We start from the raw sequence: 25,113 nt of genomic DNA, 5'->3' as shown, positions 1-25,113 counted from the left end.
CCCCTACTACCGTACCGGAGCGGCACAAGGCCAGGGAGCCGTGGTACTACCGCTCCAGATGAACAGTACTATAGTGACTCCCAGCGGTACTACCGCTTGTACTTGCGGTACTACCGCAAACACAGCAGTAGTTGTCAGATTTCCGCACAACCATGATAACAAAGGGAAGCTCCAAAATGCAGGGAAAGGAGGAACAAGTGTACGTGTTGATTCCACCCAAACCTTTCCGACGCGGACCCCCTCTTAATAGTACGGCTCTCCTACGACTCAAATCCACCAAAGAGAAACGTAGAACGACGCCGACTTCAATAGTCTCCGAGGGGCACCAAATCGTCTCATGCCTAGATATGAATAACCTGAGAAACTCAAGGCACACAATTAGTCCGCAAAAGCATTGTCATCAATCACCAAAACACCTGAGGGAAGAATATGCCCTTACACCGGCGACCTCTACCCAGTTCAGTCGCCGTCATCTCCTGGTGGTCCTCGAGCTTTTTCCGCCGGCGTCGATCTTTGGCATGCTTGTCTCGAGTATCCTAGCACTTCTTCACTTCATGAAATAATGAGAGGATTTTCTTTTTCATGTAATAAAACGGACGCTCACTCCTGTGAAGCCTGTCGATTAGGCAAACATGTTCGCCTTCCTTTTAGTTCCTCTTCCACAGTTGCTTCCTTTCCGTTTGATTTAATTCACGGCGATGTATGGACATCTCCAGTACCTAGTAATTCTGGTTATCTTTATTATCTTGTTATACTGGATGATTACTCTCACTTTGTGTGGACATTTCCTCTTCGTAGGAAATCCGATGTTGCCGCCACTCTCATTGCATTCTATGCTGATGTCTCCACACAGTTCGGGCGACCCATACTCGCACTTCAGACCGACAATGGGAAAGAATTCGACAATCTCACCATCCGCCATCTTCTTTCCTCCCACGGCACCATGTTTCGTCTCACGTGTCCATACACCTCCCAGCAGAATGGCCGTGCCAAGCACATCCTACGCACCCTCAATGAGTGTGTGCGTACCCTTCTTTTCCATGCCTACATGCCCTCTTGGTTTTGGCCAGATGCCCTTGCCACCGCCACCCTCCTCCTTAACCTCCAGCCATGTCGTCCGCGCTGGAACTATGCGCCTCACCATCTCTTATATGGCACTCCTCCCTCCTACGATGGTCTCCGTATTTTCGGTTGCCGTTGTTACCCCAACACCACCGCCACCACCTCTCATAAACTCGCTCCTCGTTCTGTTCCATGTGTCTCCCTTGGTTACCCGACCAACACTAAGGGTTATCGCTGCTATGACCACGTGTCTCACCGTGTCATCACCTCACGACACGTGTACTTTGATGAGCTTGTGTTTCCCTTTGCACAGGAACAGGTGGCGTCGTCTTCCCCTCCCGCGGTGGGTTCTCCTCCGCGCCGTCGCCCGCTGCCAGCCTTGGGTGCTCCGTCACCCCCTCCTGCGGCGCCCTCCTCCGGACCGGGGCCATCCGCGGCTCCCTCCTACGGCTTGACACCCTCGTCGCCTGGAGCCGCGTCGACGTTGCCCCGCTCCCTCGCCATGCATGCTGGGCCGCATGTTGGGCCGCCGGCTGGGTCGGCCCCTACTGGTGCGGCCTCTCCTGGTGCGGCTTCGACCCCGCCTCGGTCGCCCACACTGACCCCGCCTCGGTCGCCTGCTGGCGCGATCGCGGCCCCATCGTCGCCTGGTTCTCCCGACGCCGCAGCCTCGACCTCAGCTCGGTCCTGCCTCTCCCGTGGACGCCGTGGATGCCACTGCCTCTCCCGTGGAGGCCGTGGATGCCACGGCCTTACCGCCACCCGTGGCTGCTCCGACGGCCGGGCCCGTCACACGCTCGCCACCGGTGTCTTCCGCCCAAGATCCCGCTATGCGGAGGACTACGTCTGCACCACCTCGACGTCCGCTCCTTCCCCGCCGCCGTCCTTAGTTCGGGCCGCTCTCCACGACCCTCTTTGGATGGCTGCCATACAGGAGGAGTTCGACGCTTTGCAGCGGAACCGGACTTGGTAGCTTGTTCCCTGTCCCCGGCACGCTAACATGATCACCGGGAAGTGGGTCTTCAAACACAAGCTTCGTCCCGACGGCACTCTTGATTGCTACAAGGCGCGTTGGTTTGTTCGTGGTTTCCGGCAACGCGCCGGTGTGGACTTCACCGACACCTTCGCTCTGATTGTTAAGCCCGGGACAATCCGCACTATTTTACAGTTGACGGTCTCTCGTGCCTGGATGGTTCATCAGATGGACGTCTCCAAGGCGTTCCTCCATGGTCATCCTGAGGAGCAGGTTGAAAGATCGTGGATGTCGCCTATAGGGGGGGGGGGTGTTGGGGAACGTAGCAGAAATTCAAAATTTTCCTACGTGTCACCAAGATCTATCTATGGAGAGACCAGCAACGAGTAGAAAGGGAGAGGAGAGTTTGCATCTACATACCCTTGTAGATCGCTAAGCGGAAGCGTTCAAGTGAACGGGGTTGATGGAGTCGTACTCGTCGTGATTCAGATCACCGATGATCAAGTGCCGAACGGACGGCACCTCCGCGTTCAACACACGTACAGCCCAGTGACGTCTCCCACGCCTTGATCCAGCAAGGAGAGAGGGAGAGGTTGAGGAAGACTCCATCCAACAGCAGCACAACGGCGTGGTGGTGGTGGAGGAGCATGGCAATCCCGCAGGGCTTCGCCAAGCACCATGGGAGAAGAGGAGGAGGGAGAGGGGCAGGGCTGCACTAACGAGAGATCAAATCATGTGTTATGGGCAGCCCTATGCCTCACTATTTATAGGGGGAGAGGGGGCTGCGCCCCCCTCTAGGGTTTCCCACCCCCAAGGGGTGCGGCCAGCCCTAGATGGCAAAGGGGGCGGCGGCCAGGAGGGGGAGAGAGGGGAGGCGCCCACTAGGTGGGCCTTAAGGCCCATCTGGACTAGGGTTTGCCCCCTCCCACTCTCCCTTGCGCCTTGGCCCCTTGTGGGGGCGCACCAGCCCACCTAGGGGCTGGTCCCCTCCCACACATGGCCCACGCAGCCTTCTGGGGCAGGTGGCCCCACTTGGTGGACCCCCGGGACCCTCCCGGTGGTCCCGGTACAATACCGATATCGCCCGAAACTTTCCGGTGACCAAAACAGGACTTCCCATATATAAATCTTTACCTCCGGACCATTCCGGAACTCCTCGTGACGTCCGGGATCTCATCCGGGACTCCGAACAACATTCGGTAACCACATACAAGCTTCCTTTATAACCCTAGCGTCATCGAACCTTAAGTGTGTAGACCCTACGGGTTCGGGAGACATGCAGACATGACCGAGACGTTCTCCGGTCAATAACCAACAGCGGGATCTGGATACCCATGATGGCTCCCACATGTTCCACGATGATCTCATCGGATGAACCACGATGTCAAGGACTCAATCGATCCCGTATACAATTCCCTTTGTCTAGCGGTATTTTACTTGCCCGAGATTCGATCGTCGGTATACCGATACCTTGTTCAATCTCGTTACCGGCAAGTCTCTTTACTCGTTCTGTAACACATCCTCCCGTGATCAACTCCTTGGTCACATTTGCGCAAATGATGATGTCCTACCGAGTGGGCCCAGAGATACCTCTCCGTTTACACGGAGTGACAAATCCCAGTCTCGATCCGCATAAAACAATAGATACTTTCGGAGATACCTGTAGTGCACCTTTATAGTCACCCAGTTACGTTGTGACGTTTGATACACCCAAAGTACTCCTACGGTATCCAGGAGTTATACGATCTCATGGTCAAAGGAAGAGATACTTGACATTGGCAAAGCTCTAGCAAATGAACTACACGATCTTTTGTGCTAGTCTTAGGATTGGGTCTTGTCCATCACATCATTCTCCTAATGATGTGATCCCGTTATCAACGACATCCAATGTCCATAGCCAGGAAACCATGACTATCTGTTGATCACAACGAGCTAGTCAACTAGAGGCTCACTAGGGACATATTGTGGTCTATGTATTCACACGTGTATTACGATTTCCGGATAATACAGTTATAGCATGAATAAAAGACAATTATCATGAACAAGGAAATATAATAATAATACTTTTATTATTGCCTCTAGGGCATATTTCCAACAGTCTCCCACTTGCACTAGAGTCAATAATCTAGTTCACATCGCCATGTGATTAACACTCACAGGTCACATCGCCATGTGACTAATACCCAATAGTTTACTAGAGTCAGTAGTCTAGTTCACATCACTATGTGATTAACACTCAATGAGTTTTATGTTTGATCATGTTGCTTGTGAGAGAGGTTTTAGTCAACGGGTCTGAACCTTTCAGATCCGTGTGTGCTTTACAAATCTTTATGTCATCTCCTAGATGCAGCTACCATGCTCTATTTGGAGCTATTCCAAACAACTGTTCTACTTGCAACTATTCTAAATTGTTGCCCCATTGTACGTATCCGATATCTCTACTTAGAGCTATCCGGATAGGTGTTAAGCTTGCATCGTCGTAACCTTTACGACGAACTCTTTTACCACCTCCATAATCGAGAAAATTCCTTAGTCCACTAGTTACTAAGGATAACTTTGACCGCTGTCTGTGATCCATTCTTGGATCACTCTTGTACCCCTTGACTAACTCATGGCAAGGCACACTTCAGGTGCGGTACACAGCATAGCATACTGAAGAGCCTACGTCTTAAGCATAGGGGACGACCTTCGTCCTTTCTCTCTATTCTGCCGTGGTCGAGCTTCAAGTCTTAACTTCGTACCTTACAACTCAGGCAAGAACTCCTTCTTTGACTGGTCCATCTTGAACACCTTCAAGATCATGTCAAGGTATGTGCTCATTTGAAAGTATTATTAAGCATTTTGATCTATCCTTATAGATCTTGATGCTCAATGTTCAAGTAGCTTAATCCAGGTTTTCCATTGAAAAACACTTTCAAATAACCCTATATGCTTTCCAGAAATTCTACATCATTTCTGATCCATAATAATATGTCAAGAACATATACTCATCAGAAATTCTATAGTGCTCCCACTCACTTCTTTGGAAATACAAGTTTCTCATAAACTTTGTACAAACCCAAAATTTTTGATCATCATCAAAGCATTCATTCCAACTCCGAGATGCTCACTCCAGTCCTTAAAAGGATCGCTGGAGCTAGCATACCTTTTAGCATCCTTAGGATCGACAAAACTTTTCTGATTGTATTGCATACAACCTTTCCTTACGAAAACTAGTAAGGAAACTTGTCTTGACATCCATCTGCCAGATTTCATAAATGCAGCTAATGCTAATATAATTCCAACAGACTCTTAGCATCGCTACGAGTGAGAAAATCTCATCGTAGTCAACTCCTTGAACTTGTCGGAAAACATCTTAACGACAAGTCGAGCTTTCTTAATGGTGACATTTACCATCATTGTCCGTCTTCCTTTTGAAATCCATCTGTACTCATTAGCCTTACGACCATCGAGCCGTTCTGCCAAAGTCTACACTTTGTTTTCATACATGGATCCTCTCTCGGATTTTATGGCCTCAAGCCATTTATCGGAATCCGGGCCCACCATCGCTTCTCCATAGCTCGTAGGTTCATTGTTGTCTAGCAACATGACCTTTAAGACAGGATCACCGTACCACTCTGAAGCAGTACGCGTCCTTGTCGTCCTACGAGGTTCGGTAGTGACTTGATCCGAAACTTCATGATCACTATCATAAGTTTCCACTTCAATTGGTGTAGGTGCCACAGGAACAACTTCCTATGCCCTGCTACACACTAGTTGAAGTGACGGTTCAATAACCTCATCAAGTCTCCACCATCCTCCCACTCAATTCTTTCGAGAGAAACCTTTCCTCGAGAAAGGACCCGATTCAAGAAACAATCCATATTGCTTTCGGATCTGAATTAGGAGGTATACCCAACTGTTTTGGGTGTCCTATGAAGATGCATTTTATCCGCTTTGGGTTCGAGCTTAATCCTGAAACTTTTTCATATAAGCGTCGCAGCCCCAAACTTTTAAGAAACGACAACTTAGGTTTCTCTAAACCATAATTCATACGGTGTCATCTCATCGGAATTACGTGGTGCCCTATTAAAATGAGTGTGGTTGTCTCTAATGCCTAACCCATGAACGATAGTGGTAATTCGATAAGAGAAATCATGGTACGCACCATATCCAATAGGGTGCAACTATGATGTTCGGACACACCATCACACTATGGTGTTCCAGGTGGTATTAATTGTGAAACAATTTCCACAATGTCTTAATTGTGTGCCAAAACTCGTAACTTAGATATTCATCTCTATGATCATATCATAGACATTTTATCCTCTTGTCACAATGATCTGCTACTTCACTCTGAAATTACTTGAACCATTCAATAATTCAGACTTGTGTTTCATCAAGTAAATATATTCTCAACATCTACTCGAATCATCTGTGAAGTAAGAACACAACGATATTCACTGCATGCCTCAGCACTCATTCGACTGCACACATCAAAATGTGTTACTTTCAACAAGTTGCTATCTTGTTCCATCTTATTGAAAATGAGGCTTTTCAGTCATCTTGCCCATGTGGTATGATTTGCATATCTCAAGTGATTCAAAATCAAGTGAGTCCGAATGGTCCATTTGCATGGAGTTTCTTCATGCATATATACCAATAGACATGGTTCGCATGTCTCAAACTTTTCAAAAACGAGTGAGTCCAAAGATCCATCAACATGGAGCTTCTTCATGCGTTTTATACCATTATGACTTACATGGCAGTGTCACAAGTAAGTGGTACTATCATTACTATCTTATATCTTTTGGCATGAAAATGTGTATCACTACGACCGAGATTCAATAAACCCTTTAGGTGCAAGACCATTGAAGGTATTATTCAAAAATTAGAGTAACCATTATTCTCCTTAAATGAATAACCGTATTGCGATAGACATAATCCAATCATGTTTATGCTCAACGTAAACACCAATCTCGGTGGTAGAGGGAGCGTGCGATGCTTGATCACATCAACCTTGGAAACACTTCCAACACATATCGTTAGCTCACCTTTAGCTAGTCTCCGTTTCATTCCGTAGCTTTTATTTTGAGTTACTAACACTTAGCAACCGAACCGGTATCCAATACCCTGGTGCTACTAGGAGTACTAGTAAAGTACACATTAACATAATGTATATCCAATATACTTCTATCGACTTTGCCAGCCTTCTCATCTACCAAGTATCTAGGGTAATCCTGCTCCAGTGGTTGTTCCCCTTATCACAGAAGCACTTAGTCTCGGGTTTGGGTTCAACCTCGGGTTTCTTCACTGGAGCAGCAGCTGATTTGCCGTTTCATGAAGTATCCCTTCTTGCCCTTGCCCTTCTAGAAACTAGTGGTTTCACCAACCATCAACAATTGATGCTCCTTCTTGATTTCTACTTTCGCGATGTCAAACAACGCGAATACCTCAAGGATCATCATCTCTATCCTTGATATGTTATAGTTCATCACGAAGCTCTAGCAGCTTGGTGGCAATGACTTTGGGGAAACATCACTATCTCATCTGGAAGATCAACTCCCACTCGATTCAAGTGATTGTTGCACTCAGACAATTTGAGCACAAGCTCAACGATTGAGCTTTTCTCCCTTAGTTTGCAGGCTAAGAAAATCGTCGGAGGTCTCATACCTCTTGACGTGGGCACGAGCCCGAAATCCCAATTTCAGCCCTCAAAACATCTCATATGTTCCGTGACATTTCGAAAACGTCTTTGGTGCCTCTACTTAAACCATTTAACTGAACTATCACGTAGTTATCAAAATGTGTATGTTCGATGTTCGAAACATCCACAAACGATGTTTGGGGTTCAGCACACTAAGCGGTGCATTAAGGACATAAGCTATCTACTGTCTGCATAATTGCTACTTTCAACTTTCAACTTTAATTTTCTCTAGGAACATATCTAAACAGTAGAACTATAGCGCGAGTTACGACATGATTTGCAAAAGGTCTTTTGACTATGTTCAGGATAATTAAGTTCATCTCATGAACTCCCACTCAGATAGACATCCCTCTGGTCATCTAAGTGATTACATGATCCGAGTCAACTAGGCCGTGTCCGATCATCACGTGAGACGGACTAGCCAACGTCGGTGAACATCTTCATGTTGATCGTATCTACTATACGACTCATGCTTGACCTTTCGGTCTCCGTGTTCCGAGGCCATGTCTGTACATGCTAGGCTCGTCAAGTTAACCCTAAGTGTTTTCGCTGTGTAAAACTGTCTTACACCCGTTGTATGTGAACGTAAGAATCCATCACACCCGATCATCACGTGGTGCTTAGAAGCGACGAACTGTAGCAACGGTGCACAGTTAGGGGAGAACACTTCTTGAAATTGTTGTAAGGGATCATCTTATTTACTACCGTCGTCCTAAGTAAACAAGATGCATAAACATGATAAACATCACATGCAATCAAATAGTGACATGATATGGCCAATATCATTTTGCTCCTTTTGATCTTCATCTTCGGGGCTCCATGATCATCATCGTCACCGGCATGACACCATGATCTCCATCATCATGATCTCCATCATCGTGTCTTCATGAAGTTGTCACGCCAACGACTACTTCTACTTCTATGACTAACGCGTTTAGCAATAAAGTAAAGTAGTTTACATGGCGTTCTTCAATGACACGCAGGTCATACAAAAAAAAATAAAGACAACTCCTATGGCTCCTGCCGGTTGTCATACTCATCGACATGCAAGTCGTGAATCCTATTACAAGAACATGATCAATCTCATACATCACATATATCATTCATCACATCCTTTTGGCCATATCACATCACATAGCATACCCTGCAAAAACAAGTTAGACGTCCTCTAATTGTTGTTGCATGTTTTACGTGGCTGCTATGGGTTTCTAGCAAGAACGTTTCTTACCTACGCAACACCACAACGTGATATGCCAATTGCTATTTACCCTTCATAAGGACCCTTTTCATCGAATCCGTTCCGACTAAAGTGGGAGAGACTGGCACCCGCTAGCCACCTTATGCACCAAGTGCATGTCAATCGGTGGAACCTGTCTCACGTAAGAGTACGTGTAAGGTCGGTCCGGGCCGCTTCATCCCACAATACCGCCGAAACAAGATTGGACTAGTAACGGTAAGCATATTGAACAACATCAACGCCCACAACTACTTTGTGTTCTACTCGTGCAAAGAATCTACGCAATAAACCTAGCTCTAATACCACTGTTGGGGAACGTAGCAGAAATTCAAAATTTTCCTACGTGTCACCAAGATCTATCTATGGAGAGACCAGCAACGAGTAGAAAGGGAGAGGAGAGTTTGCATCTACATACCCTTGTAGATCGCTAAGCGGAAGCGTTCAAGTGAACGGGGTTGATGGAGTCGTACTCGTCGTGATTCAGATCACCGATGATCAAGTGCCGAACGGACGGCACCTCCGCGTTCAACACACGTACAGCCCGGTGACGTCTCCCACGCCTTGATCCAGCAAGGAGAGAGGGAGAGGTTGAGGAAGACTCCATCCAACAGCAGCACAACGGCGTGGTGGTGGTGGAGGAGCGTGGCAATCCCGCAGGGCTTCGCCAAGCACCATGGGAGAAGAGGAGGAGGGAGAGGGGCAGGGCTGCACTAACGAGAGATCAAATCATGTGTTATGGGCAGCCCTATGCCTCACTATTTATAGGGGGAGAGGGGGCTGCGCCCCCCTCTAGGGTTTCCCACCCCCAAGGGGTGAGGCCAGCCCTAGATGGCAAAGGGGGCGGCGGCCAGGAGGGGGAGAGAGGGGAGGCGCCCACTAGGTGGGCCTTAAGGCCCATCTGGACTAGGGTTTGCCCCCTCCCACTCTCCCTTGCGCCTTGGCCCCTTGTGGGGGGCGCACCAGCCCACCTAGGGGCTGGTCCCCTCCCACACATGGCCCACGCAGCCTTCTGGGGCAGGTGGCCCCACTTGGTGGACCCCCGGGACCCTCCCGGTGGTCCCGGTACAATACCGATATCGCCCGAAACTTTTCCGGTGACCAAAACAGGACTTCCCATATATAAATCTTTACCTCTGGACCATTCCGGAACTCCTCGTGACGTCCGGGATCTCATCCGGGACTCCGAACAACATTCGGTAACCACATACAAGCTTCCTTTATAACCCTAGCGTCATCGAACCTTAAGTGTGTAGACCCTACGGGTTCGGGAGACATGCAGACATGACCGAGACGTTCTCCGGTCAATAACCAACAGCGGGATCTGGATACCCATGATGGCTCCCACATGTTCCACGATGATCTCATCGGATGAACCACGATGTCAAGGACTCAATCGATCCCGTATACAATTCCCTTTGTCTAGCGGTATTTTACTTGCCCGAGATTCGATCATCGGTATAGCGATACCTTGTTCAATCTCGTTACCGGCAAGTCTCTTTACTCATTCCGTAACACATCATCCCGTGATCAACTCCTTGGTCACATTTGCGCATATGATGATGTCCTACCGAGTGGGCCCAGAGATACCTCTCCGTTTACACGGAGTGACAAATCCCAGTCTCGATCCGCATAAAACAATAGATACTTTCGGAGATACCTGTAGTGCACCTTTATAGTCACCCAGTTACGTTGTGACGTTTGATACACCCAAAGTACTCCTACGGTATCCAGGAGTTATACGATCTCATGGTCAAAGGAAGAGATACTTGACATTGGCAAAGCTCTAGCAAATGAACTACATGATCTTTTGTGCTAGTCTTAGGATTGGGTCTTGTCCATCACATCATTCTCCTAATGATGTGATCCCGTTATCAACGACATCCAATGTCCATAGCCAGGAAACCATGACTATCTGTTGATCACAACGAGCTAGTCAACTAGAGGCTCACTAGGGACATATTGTGGTCTATGTATTCACACGTGTATTACGATTTCCGGATAATACAGTTATAGCATGAATAAAAGACAATTATCATGAACAAGGAAATATAATAATAATACTTTTATTATTGCCTCTAGGGCATATTTCCAACAGGGGGTGAATAGGCATTTTAAAATAATTACGGTAGAGGCTGGAACAAATGCGGAATAAACCTAATGGTTAATTTTTCAAGCACAAAACCTACAACAACTAGGCTCACCTATGTGCACCAACAACTTATACTAAGCAAGATAAGCAACTATGTGATAGCAAGATATATGACAAAGAACAATATGACTATCACAAAGTAAAGGGCTCGGGTAAGAGATAACCGAGGCACTCTGAGACGACGATGTATCCCGAAGTTCACACCCTTGCGGATGCTAATCTCCGTTTGGAGTGGTGTGGAGGCACAATGCTCCCCAAGAAGCCACTAGGGCCACCGTAATCTCCTCACGCCCTCGCACAATGCAAGATGTTGTGATTCCACTAAGGGACCCTTGAGGGCGGCCACCAAACCCATACAAATGGCAACCCTTGGGGGCGGTCACCTAACCCGTACACTTTGGCAACCCTTGGGGGCGGTCACCGGTACCCGTCAAATTTCTCAGGGCGATCTCCACAACCTAATTGGAGACCCAGATGCTTGCCCGGAGCTTTACACAACAACGATTGAGCTCCGAACAAGACCAACCGTCTAGGGCGCCAAGGCACCCAAGAGGAACAAGCTCTAGGGTGTCCAAACACCCAAGAGTAACAACCTCAAGGGCACCAAGCACCCAAGAGTAATAAGCTTCTCAACTTGTAACTTCCACGTATCACGCGGAGAAATCAAACCGATGCACCAAATGCAATGGCAATGGCACACAGAGTGCCCAAGTCCTTCTCTCCCAAATTCCACCAAAGCAACTAATGCTAGGGAGGAAAATGAGAGGAAGAACGAAAGGAGAACACGAAGAACTCCAAGATCTAGACCAAGGGGTTCCCCTCACTTAGAGGAGAAAGTGATTGGTGGAAACGTGGATCTAGCTCTCTCTTTTCCCTCAAGAACTAGCAAGAATCATTGGAGGGATTGAGAGTTAGCAAGCTCGAAGAAGGTCAACAATGGGGGAAGAACACGAGCTTAAGAGATAGGGAACCATTGGGGAAGAAGACCACCTTAAATAGGTCCCCACGAATCTGCCCGTTATGTGCAGAATAACATAGGAGCGGTACAACCGCTATGAGCATCGGTACAACAGGTAACAAGCAATAAGCGGTACAACCGGCCCACAACTGCCCAACAACCGCACCACAACAGAAACTAGTCCGGTGATAGAGTGGTACATGGCCGGTACAACCTCCGGACCAATTCTGGAGCGGTACAAGCGCTCCAAACACCGGTTGTACCGGTTAACCGGTACAACCCCCTCTATGGGGCGGTACAACCTATCGATGTAAAACAGGCAATATCAAAACAGCCACAACTTTCGCATACGAGCTCCGAATTCGACGAAATCAAGTTTGTTGGAAAGCTAAGGACAAGAGCAAACACAATCTTGATAGAAATATCAAGAAATAGAAATTGATAAAATACCAAAAATAAAATGGTGAGAACCCTTTCTCAATTAAGACCGGTAAAACCTCCAACACCGAAAACACAAAAGAAGATGCATATGAAGTTGGTTTTTGATGAACTCGAGCTTGTCAAGAAGATGACCATGAGATCCAAATCTCACAAGGAGAAGAACCAAACAAGAACCAGGAGACATGATGCAAGGATGCAATGGTTTGAGCTCTCGACGAACGATACGATCAAGCTATTCACTAGAGAGCCCCCCTTGATAGTACGACAATCGATCCTACAACCCGGTCTCCAAACTACCACTATGAGACCGGTAAAATAGAAAACCTATCAAGGGAAAACCTTTGCCTTGCACATAGTCCACTTGAGCTAGATGATGACAATCTTGACTTCCTCAAGTTGGACCACCTTTCTTGATTGTGTTGGCTCGATGAAGACTAGTTGATTGCTCCCCCATACTCCACTATGGATGAGCCACTCTTCGGCACATCTTCTCAATTCCATTGACACCACAATGGACGGCAAGCTTCAAGCTTGATTGCTCCCTGATACTCCATTATGGATGAGCCACTCTTCGTGTTGCTCCACTTGAACTTGCACACTGCAAACTTGATGACGATCACCACTTGATGTCATCCTCCATGGGTTGTAAGAGATCTTCCTCTTGACGCAAGACCATGGAAACATACCTAACTCCACAAAGAACTCTCGCGTAGACCATGGGTTAGTACACAAAGCGTAATGGACAATGCTTACCATACCATGGGATCACTTGGTCCCTCTCGGTACAACTTGTGCGCTTTGTGTGTTGATCAACTTGATTCACTCTTGACTTAGTCTTGATCAACATTGAATCTTTCCAACTCTCTTCATTTGGATGATGTCTTAAAAGTAAACATGCATGATCACACAATCTTGTTCTTCAAGACATGCTTGCAATAAGCTCAATATCACATGACCAATCTTAGAATAATTCCTTAATAGCACCTTGGTCAACTCATAAACTCCTTGAAACCAACACATGGACTTCAAGAAATGCCTATGGACAAATACTTCAAATATAACTCAAGGAAACCATTAGTCTATAGAGATTGTCATTAATTACCAAAACCAAACATGGGGGCACCGCATGTTCTTTCAATCCCCCCCATTTTGGTAATTGATGACAATCACTTTCAGGAGAGTTTATAGAAGGAATTATGCATCACCATGCAATGCAACATCCAATAATGCATGCGTAAGAGATGCAAATGCTTAGGAACAAATCCAAAGCAAGAAGAAATAACTCTCTAAACTTATCCACAAAACTCTTTGAAACTTCTTCCCCATTGGCATCGATTGCCAAAATGGGCGAAAAGCTTAGAAGGCCAATATAAAAAGTGTTCCTTCATAAATTGTGTATTTCTCAACAAGAGAGTGGAATGCAATACACATATCCAACGGTAAATACTTAGAGGAAGAGAGACTATATTGAGGCCCAAAGATTGCAAAAGAATGATATGCCACAAAGACATAACAAAGAGAGAAACAAGCAATCATGCAATCAAAAGATACCAATTGAAGCAAGCAATCAAAGGATATCAATTGAACCAACTAGACCAAAGATCCTATGAGCCACAAGAATAAAGGATATTATGATATGAGAAAAGGAGTGTTCTAAAGAAACTAGAGAAGTTCCCCATGATTTGTGCACACATAAGAATTTTTGTATTTGGATACACAGTACACAAAATAGGATCATAGCTCCCTCAAAATCTATAGAAACTCACAACAAGTGCAAGTGAGCACATAGGAAACAAAGCCTATCACTTGCAACAAACAAATGGTTGAGCAACATGTAAAAGAGGCAACTTAAGAATAGGCTCAACCAAAATGATGTGTGTGAGTCACGACAAAGCACTTGAGAAGACTAATATAAGGATGAGCATAAAGCATCAACATAGTCTTGGATAAATGAGATACATGGGGCATGACATGTCCTCCCCACACACACCCAACAAGCAAATGGGTTCACAAGCTCACTAAAATGAGAATTAACAACAAGGCGTGTGACAACCCATGGTGAAGATAGGAGATGAAAGCCTCATCAAGACGAGGGATACCAATTAAGATGGCAAAAGCCTCGTAAAGACAAGCATGAGGAAAATAATATTCACCACACAAGAGTGCAACAAGATGCAAAGATATAAGATCCGCACTCAAGACAAATCCTTTCACGGAGCCACCTAGGAAATACAAAGGAAAGAAAGGTGGACGTGAAAGAATAAGGATATCCACTAAAGATGTAACTTCTCTAAAGTGTATAATATTCTAGGTAGATGAAATGATATCAATCCACAAAGAAGGATGCACACAAGAAAAGGTTACTCAAGGGAATAATGGGATACCCAATACCCAAACGGAAGTCATAAAATATACTGATAAGATCTTTGCTTGAAAAGCATAACACAAGGATAAATATTGTCTTATTGTATATCAAAGAAGTCCACACACGAACATCAAAGACATCACAGCTAGCAACAAAAGATCATTGTTGGGATGCTTTGAGAAAGGAAACATGTATCACAAGAAAGAATGTATTACATGCCATGATGCAACCTACACAAGGTTGATGCAAGAAATGTGTGCATGAAGAAAATGATGATACTTGTTACCGGGAAATCAATGGAAGGATGTAGTAGATACCAATCAAAGGTAGATAGTAGTTCATTGATCATCCTAGCTTGACTCCAATAAGCACATGGTGACACCACCTTCCTTGTGAGTGATCCAAGCATCCAATGCATCTCCAATTCTTCCTAGAACAACAACACAAACAAAATGGTAACCAAACTCATTGGGATCAAAGAGTTAGAAACACAAATACATAGGACAAACTCCACATAAATATGTGCACATAGATAGGAAATAGAATTTCATGCACATCTCATCCAATTTGAGACTTGGTGGAGTTTCCCCTATATATTGTGTCAAAGAGAGAAAGCATGCGAAGGAAACTACATGAAGTTAATATGCATGCTCAAGACTTTCAAGAACCGATACCAAAATACAAGGAAATACCAAGTGAAAAGAATACCAAATGGAGAAATCATCACTTGGAAGATATCATTAAAAGATACATCAAGGAATGAGATATCCATTGGAACCCACAAAATGATATCAAACTCTCAAAAGAGAGGGTGGTCCCAAAAAAAAGACAAGCTCTCTACAAAGTTTCATGATGGCACAAGTACCAAAAAGAAACGGCTTGCCGTCCACCAACACACACTTAAAATGGATCACAAGTTTAGTGTTTTATAGAAAATAGGATAGCTCCCCCATGAGTTGTGCATTATAGAGAATTTGCATTTGAATACAAAATGCATAAGGTAGGATCACCACGTTCACTATATCAAGGAAAACACTAGAGAAGATCAAGAAAACAATAAGATCCTCAAGTGGCACGGAAGGCAATGGGAGTTGACACAAACTTGGCAAGAGATAAGGCAAATAAAAAGAAAATGCCAACGTGAAGATGATCAATAATTTCTACCACATATAAGTGAGTACCAATTGTCAAAAGACAAGAAGTATTTGGAAATAATTCCTGGTGGTAGATAGCAAGGATATCCAACATCATCTTCACACCAAACACAAGCAAATTGCAACTTGTAGAGCTAACATGCCACCTAGGAACAAGATAATTTACAATATCAATTCTAGGTGACAATATCTCAAATGTACACATTTTCTAGGCTAGTAATATACACACAGCATATTACCCCCCCATAATGTGATACCAAATAAAGATAAACAAGAGGCAAAATAATGATCCAATAAGATATAATTAATGGACAATTTAGAATTTGAATTTCTCATGAGAAGACATACCACACAGCGACTAGATAATCTTGTAATATCAATACTAGATGGTATTCCTCATGTACACACATTTATAGGATTGTGAGGTGTACAAAGCACATCACTCCCCCATAATGGGATATTCCATTAATCTCTCACAAGAGCCAACTAAGATACAAACAAGATGCATAAAGGCTCAACGTACGACACACATGTACATGATGTGCAAACCAACACACACATACTTGATTACTCAAGATAAGCAATTGGAGGCACAACATATACAAACACATGCAAGGAACAAAACCAAAACATGCAGAGGGGCAAGTAACTTTCAATGTAAACAATTTAAGTAGAAGTTACCGGAAGGAGGCACATTGGATATAGTATAGAAACTTGATAACCCAATTAACTTGGCTTGAGACACTAAGAATGATGAAGTCCCCTTAATTCTTCATAATGTAGCCAAGTCTCCAATGCCCTCCAACAACACCTATTGATCAAGTTTGAGCTTGTTGGTCCCCAACCAAGTTGGGTCCTAAGAGGTTAGTCACAATAGGCTTGGCAACCCAAATGGTTCTTTTCTTGACACCACTTTGAGTACCAACAAACTTGGAAAACACATTGCCAACCTTATCCTTCCCAAGAGAATAGATATCATCAATAATAATTGGGTTGGATAAGTTACCACTAGTGCATGAAGAAGCGAGGTGACCTTTCTCACGACATAGGTAGCGACGTCTACTCTTCACTTTCTTCTCACTTGATTTCTCAACTTGAGAAGCATTAGCTCGAGTTCTCTTGGGAAGAGGCATTTCTTCAACTTGTGGTTGAGCATGAGATTGAACTTGTGGCCTATTCCCTTGTTGCTTGTCACTAATGGTCTTATTCTTCAATGGGCAAGATCTCACATGATGCCCTTCAATTTTGCACTTGAAGCAAACAATCTTGGCCGAATTCTTGACTTGTTCTTGGCCCTTCTGATACGTCTCCAACGTATCTATAATTTTTGATTGTTCCATGCTATTATATTACCCCTTTTGGATGTTTATGGGCTTTATTTTACACATTTATATCATTTTGGGACTAACCTACTAACCGGAGGCCCAACCCGTATTGCTGTTTTTTTGCCTATTTCAGTATTTCGAAGAAAAGGAATATCAAACGGAGTCCAAATGGAATAAAACCTTCGGGAGCATGATTTTTGGAACGAACGTGATCCAGAGGACTTGGAGTGCAAGTCAAGAAGCAGCCGAGGCCTCCACGAGATAGGAGGGCGCCCCCCCTATAGGGCGCACCCCCTGTCTCGTGGGCCCCTCGGGCGTCCACCGACGTACTTCTTCCTCCTATATAAGCCTACGTACCCCAAAAACATCCAGGGAGAAGACGAAACACAATTTCCACCACCGTAACCTTCTGTATCCGTGAGATCTCATCTTGGAGCCTTCGCCGGCGCTCCGCCGGAGGGGGAATCGACCATGGAGGGCTTCTACATCAACATCCTTGCCCCTCCGATGAGTTGTGAGTAGTTTACCACAGACCTACGGGTCCATAGTTATTAGCTAGATGGCTTCTTCTCTCTTTTTGGATCTCAATACAATGTTCTCCCCCTCTCTTGTGGAGATCTATTCGATGTAAAGTCTTTTTGCGGTGTGTTTGTCGAGATCCGATGAATTGTGGGTTTATGATCAAGTTTATCTATGAATAATATTTGAATCTTCTCTGAATTCTTTTATGTATGATTGAGTTATCTTTGCAAGTCTCTTCGAATTATCAGTTTGGTTTGGCCTACTAGATTGATCTTTCTTGCCATGGGAGAAGTGCTTAGCTTTGGGTTTAATCTTGTGGTGTCCTTACCCAGTGAGAGAAAGGGTTGCAAGGCACATATTGTATTGTTGCCATCGAGGATAACAAGATGGGGTTTATATCATATTGCTTGAGTTTATCCCTCTACATCATGTCATCTTGCTTAATGCTTTACTCTGTTCTTATGAACTTCATACTCTAGATGCAGGCAGGAGTCGGTCGATGTGTGGAGTAATAGTAGTAGATGCAGGCAGGAGTCGGTCTACATGTTGCGGACGTGATGCCTATATACATGATCATGCCTAGATAATCTCATAACTATTCTCTTTTCTATCAATTGCTCGATAGTAATTTGTTGACCCACCGTAATACCTATGCTATCTTGAGAGAAGCCACTAGTGAAACCTATGGCCCCCGGGTCTATCTCTTATCATATTTGCTTCCAATCTACTTTTATTTGCATCTTTACTTTTTGAATCTATATTATAAAATACCAAAAATATATTTATCTTATCATACTATCTCTATTAGATCACACTTTCGCAAGTGGCCGTGACGGGATTAACAACCCCTTTATTGCGTTTGTTGCGAGTTCTTTGTTTGTTTGTGTAGGTGCATGGGACTTTTGAGGAGCCTCCTACTGGATTGATACCTTGGTTCTCAAAAACTGAGGGAAATACTTACGCTACTATTGCTGCATCACCCTCTCCTCTTCGAGGAAAACCAACGCAAGCTCAAGACGTAGCACCTTCCTCTTGTTCATCTTGGACTTCTTCTTCTTATTGGAGTTGAATCCAAGTCCACCTTTGTCATTGGGGGATTTTTGGCGCCGTTGCTGGGGAGGTCTTCGCGCAACGGCGCCAAAAATCCCCCAATGACAAAGGTGGACTTGGATTCAACTCCAATAAGAAGAAGAAGTCCAAGATGAACAAGAGGAAGGTGCTACGTCTTGAGCTTGCGTTGGTTTTCCTCGAAGAGGAGAGGGTGATGCAGCAAAGTGTAGCGTAAGTATTTCCCTCAGTTTTGAGAACCAAGGTATCAATCCAGTAGGAGGCTCCTCAAAAGTCCCACGCACCTACACAAACAAACTGAGAACTCGCAACCAACACAATAAAGGGGTTGTCAATCCCTTCACGACCACTTGCGAAAGTGATATCTAATAAAGATAGTATGATAAGATAAATATATTTTTGGTATTTTGTAATATAGATGCAAAAAGTAAGATGCAAATAAAGTAGATGGAAAGAAAATATGATAAGAGATAGACCCGGGGACCATAGGTTTCACTAGAGGCTTCTCTCAATATAGCATAAGTATTACGGTGGGTGAACAAATTACTATCGAGCAATTGATAGAAAAGCGCATAGTTATGAGATTATCTAGGCATGATCATGTATATATGCATCACGTCCATAACAAGTAGACCGACTCCTGCCTGCATCTACTACTATTACTCCACACATCGACTGCTATCCAGCATGCATCTAGAGTATTAAGTTCATAAGAACAGAGTAACACATTAAGCAAGATGACATGATGTAGAGGGATAAACACATGCAATATGATATAAACCCCATCTTGTTATCCTCGATGGCAACAATACAATACGTGTCTTGCAACCCTTTCTGTCATTGGGTAAGAACACCGCAAGATTGAACCCAAAGCTAAGCACTTCTCCCATGGCAAGAAAGACCAATCTAGTAGGCCAAACCAAACTGATAATTCGAAGAGACTTGCAAAGATAACTCAATCATACATAAAAGAATTCAGAAAAGATTCAAATATTATTCATAGATAAACTTGATCATAAACCCACAATTCATCGGATCTCGACAAACACACCGCAAAAAGAGTTTACATCGAATAGATCTCCACAAGTGAGGGGGAGAACATTGTATTAAGATCCAAAAAGAGAGCAGAAGCCATCTAGCTAATAACTATGGACCCGTAGGTCTGTGGTAAACTACTCACAACTTATCGGAGGGGCAAGGATGTTGATGTAGAGGCCCTCCGTGGTTGCTTCCCCCTCCGGCAGAGTGCCGACAAGGGCTCCAAGATGGGATCTCGCGGATACAGAAGGTTACGGCGGTCGAAATTGTGTTTTGTGGTGCTCCTGGATGTTTTCGGGGTATGTAGGTATATATAGGAGGAAGAAGTACGTTGGTGGCTGCCCGAGGGGCCCACGAGACAGGGGGGCGCGCCCTACAGGGGGGGGGGGCGCCCTCCTATCTCGTGGGGCCCTCGGAGGCTTCTTGACTTGCACTCCAAGCTCTCCAGATCAGATTTGTTCCAAAAATAACGCTCCCAAAGGTTTCATTCCGTTTGGACTCCGTTTGATATTCCTTTTCTTTGAAATACTGAAATAGGAAAAAAAACAGCAATATGGGTTGGGCCTCCGGTTAGTAGGTTAGTCCCGAAAATGATATAAATGTGTAAAATAAAGCCCATAAACATCCAAAAGGGGTAATATAATAGCATGGAACAATCAAAAATTATAGATACGTTGGAGACGTATTAATCATCCCCAAGCTTAATTCCTGCTCGTCCTCGAGTAGGTAAATGATAAAAAAGAAATTTTTGATGTGGAATGCTACCTAGCATAATTCATATTGTAATTTTCTTTATTGTGGCATGAATGTTCATATCCAAATGAATACAAAATAAAAGTTCATATTGACATAAGAAATAGTAATACTTCAAGCATACTAATCAAAGTAATCATGTCTTCTCAAAATAACATGGCTAAAGAAAGTTATCCCTACAAAATCATATAGTCTGGCTATGCTCTATGTTCATCACACAAAGTATTTAATCATGCACAACCCCGATGACAAGCAAAGAAATTGTTTCATACTTTAATAATCTCAAACTTTTTCAACTTTCATGCAATACATGAGCGTGAGCCATGGACATAGCACTATATGTGGAATAGAATGGTGGTTATGGAGAAGACAAAAAGGAGAAGATAGTCTCACATCAACTAGGCGTATCAACGGGCTATGGAGATGCCCATTAATAGATATCAATGTGAGTGAGTAGGGATTGCCATGCAACATATGCACTAGAGCTATAAATATATGAAAGCTCAATAAAAGAAACTAAGTGGGTTGCATCCAACTTGCTCGCTCACGAAGACCTAGGGAACTTTTGAGGAAGACCATCATTGGAATATACAAGCCAAGTTCTATAATAAAAAATTCCCACTAGTATATGAAAGTGACAACATATGAGACTCTCTAACATGAAGATCATGGTGCTATTTTGAAGCACAAGTGTGGAAAAAGAGATAGTAGCATTGTCCCTTCTCTCTTTTTCTCTCATTTTATTTTTTTCTTTCTTTCTTTTTCTCTTTTCTTTGGCCTATCTTTTTTTTGGCCTTTCTCTTTTTTTTCTCCTTTTTTTCTTTCTTTTTTTTATTTTTGTGAAGTTCGAAGTCTCATCCCAACTTGTGGGGGAATCATAGTCTTCATCATCCTTTCCTGACTAGGACAATGCTCTAATAATGAAGATCATCACACTTTTATAGATTTACAACTCAAAGCTAGAACAAGATATGACTCTATATGAATGCCTCCGGCGGTGTACCGGGATATGCAATGAATCAAGAGCGACATGTATGAAAATAATGAAGGTGGCCTTGCCACAAATACAATGTCAACTACATGATCATGCAAAAAGCAATATGACAAAAGTAATGCGTGTCATATGAACGGAATGGTGGAAAGTTGCATGTCAATATATCTCGGAATGGCTATGTAAATGCCATAATGGGTAGGTATGGTGGCTGTTTTGAGGAAGGTAAATGGTGGGTGTATGGTACCAGCGAAAATTGCACGATACAAGAGAGGCTAGCAATGGTGGAAGGGTGAAAGAGTGCGTATAATCCATGGACTCAACATTAATCAAAAGAACTCATATACTTGTTGGAAAAATTTAGAAGTCATCAAAAACCAAAGTAATACGCGCATGCTCCTAGGGGGATAGATTGGTAGGAAAAGACCATCGCTCGTCCCCGACCGCCACTCATAAGGAAGACAATCAATAAATAAAATTGTGCTCCAACTTCATCACAAAGCGGTTCACCATACGTGCATGCTACGGGAATCACAAGCTTCAACACAAGCATTCTTTAAATTCATAATCACCCAACTAGCACGACTTTAATATCACTACCTCCATATCTCAAAACAATTATCAAGCATCAAATTGATCATAGCATCTAATTCACTTTCTATGATAGTTTTTATTATACCCAACTTGGATGCTCATCATTCTAGGACCAACTTTATGATCATAGTAAATACCATGTTGTTCTAAAAGACTCTCAAAATTATATAAGTGAAGCATGAGAGACTATCAATTTCTTCAAAATTAAGACACCACGATGCTCTAAAAGATATAAGTGAAGCACTAGAGCAAAAACTATCAAGCTCAAAAGATATAAGTGAAACACATAGAGTATTCTAGCAAATTATAATCAAATAGGCTTCTCCCAAAAGGTGTGTACAGCAAGGATGATTGTGGTAAACTAAAAAGCAAAGACTAATATAATACACGACGCTCCAAGCAAAACACATATCACGTGGCGAATAAAAATATAGTTCCAAGTAAAGTTACCAATGAATGAAGACGAAAGAGGGGATGCCTTCCCGGGGCATACCCAAGCTTAGGATTTTGGCTATTCTTGAATATCTTGGGGTGCCATGGGCATCCCCAAGCTTAGGCTCTTGCCACCCTTTATTCCATAGTCCATAAAAGCTTTACCCAAAACTTGAAAACTTCACAACACAAAACTCAACAGGAAATCTTATAAGCTTCGTTAGTGAAAGAAAACAAAACCACCACATAAGGTACTACAATGAACTCATTATTTATTTAATTTTTTGTTAAACCTACTGTATTCCAACTTCTTTATGGTTTATAAACTAACTTGCTAGCCATATATGCATTGAAATAAGCAAACAACACACGAAAAACAGAATCTGTCAAAAACAGAAAAGTTTGTAGCAATCTGTAACTAACACAGACTTCTGGAACTCTAAAAATCCTACCAAAATAGGAAGTCCTGGACAATTTGTATATTTAACAGCAGCAAGAAGAATCACTGCAAAATCACGTTCCTGTGATTTAACAAAATTATATTCGTGTGTGCAAAGTTTCTGTTTTTCAGCAGAATCAAATCAACTATCATCGTAGGTTATCCTATAGGTTCTACTTGGCACAAACACTAATTAAAAGATAAAAACACATCTATCCAGAAGGTAGATGCAAGATTTATTGAATAACAGCAAGGAAAAATATTGGGTTGTCTCCCAACAAGCGCTTTTCTTTAAAGCCTTTTTAGCTAGGCATTGAGATTTCAATGATGCTCACATGAAAGACAAGAATTGAAGCACAAAGAGAGCATCATAAAACATGTGACAAACACTCTTAAGTCTAAAATACTTCCTATGCCTAGGCATATTGTAAGAAAACAAATTACCAAGGCAAGCAAAAACTAGCATATGCAAGGAAGAACAAAGAGATGATAGCAATCTCAACATGAAGAGAGGTAATTTAGTAACATGAAAATTTCTACGACCATATTTTCCTCTCTCATAATAATTACATGTAGGATCATAAGCAAATTAAACAAAATACCTATCACATAAAATATTTCCAATACGATCCACATGCATGCGAAGTTGACACTCTTCCAAAATAGTGGGATTAACATTAACTAAAGTCATGACCTCTCCAAACCCACTTTTGTCAAAAATACCATAAGATTGAACATTCTCCAAATATGTGGGATCTAAAGTTGACATTCTTCCAAACCCACTTTCAATATTATTGCAAACACTATTATCAATCTCATATTCATCATGGGGCTTAAATAAATTTTCAAGATCATAAAAAAAATCACTCCAATCATGATCATTGCAACAAGTAGTAGACATAGCAAAACTAGCATCCCCAAGCTTAAGGTTTTGCATATTATTAGCACAATTGACATCAAGAGAATTTATAGTAAAATCATTGCAATCATGCAATTTATTCAAAGATCTATCGTGAATCACTTCGTAAAGTTCTTCATCACAATTTTCAGATTCACGAATTTCAAGCAAAACTTCATAAAGATTATCTAGTGTGCAAAACTCACTAGCAATTGGTTCAACATAATTGGATCTCTTAAAAAGATTAGCAAGCGGATGAGGAACCATAGATATTAGGTCCTCTATTTAGTAATAAATAAGCATCTATTCCAACCAAATGAGCAAACGAAAGGGCAAGCAAAAGAGAGAAGAGATTGGGAAAGAGAGGGCGAATAGTGAAGTGGGGGAGAGGAAAACGAGAGGCAAATGGCAAATAATGTAAATGTGAGGGAGATGGGTTTGTGATGGGTACTTGGTATGTTTTGACTTGAGCGAAGACCTCCCCGGCAACGGCGCCAGAAATCCTTCTTGCTACGTCTTGAGCTTGCGTTGGTTTTCCTTGAAGAGGAGAGGGTGATGCAGCAAAGTGTAGCGTAAGTATTTCCCTCAGTTTTGAGAACCAAGGTATCAATCTAGTAGGAGGCTCCTCAAAAGTCCCACGCACCTACACAAACAAACTAAGAACTCACAACCAACACAATAAAAGGGTTGTCAATCCCTTCACAACCACTTGCGAAAGTGAGATCTAATATAGATAGTATGATAAGATAAATATATTTTTGGTATTTTGTAATATAGATGCAAAAAGTAAAGATGCAAATAAAGTAGATGGAAAGCAAATATGATAAGAGATAGACCCGGGGGCCATAGGTTTCACTAGAGGTTTCTCTCAAGATAGAATAAGTATTACGGTGGGTGAACAAATTACTGTCGAGCAATTGATAGAAAAGCGCATAGTTACGAGATTATCTAGGCATGATCATGTATATAGGCATCACGTCCATAACAAGTAGACCGACTCCTGCCTGCATCTACTACTATTACTCCAC

Source organism: Triticum aestivum, chromosome 5B, assembly GCF_018294505.1.
Source record: "Triticum aestivum cultivar Chinese Spring chromosome 5B, IWGSC CS RefSeq v2.1, whole genome shotgun sequence".
NCBI classification, from domain to species: Eukaryota; Viridiplantae; Streptophyta; class Magnoliopsida; order Poales; family Poaceae; genus Triticum; species Triticum aestivum.
Note: the sequence above shows the minus strand (reverse complement) of the source record.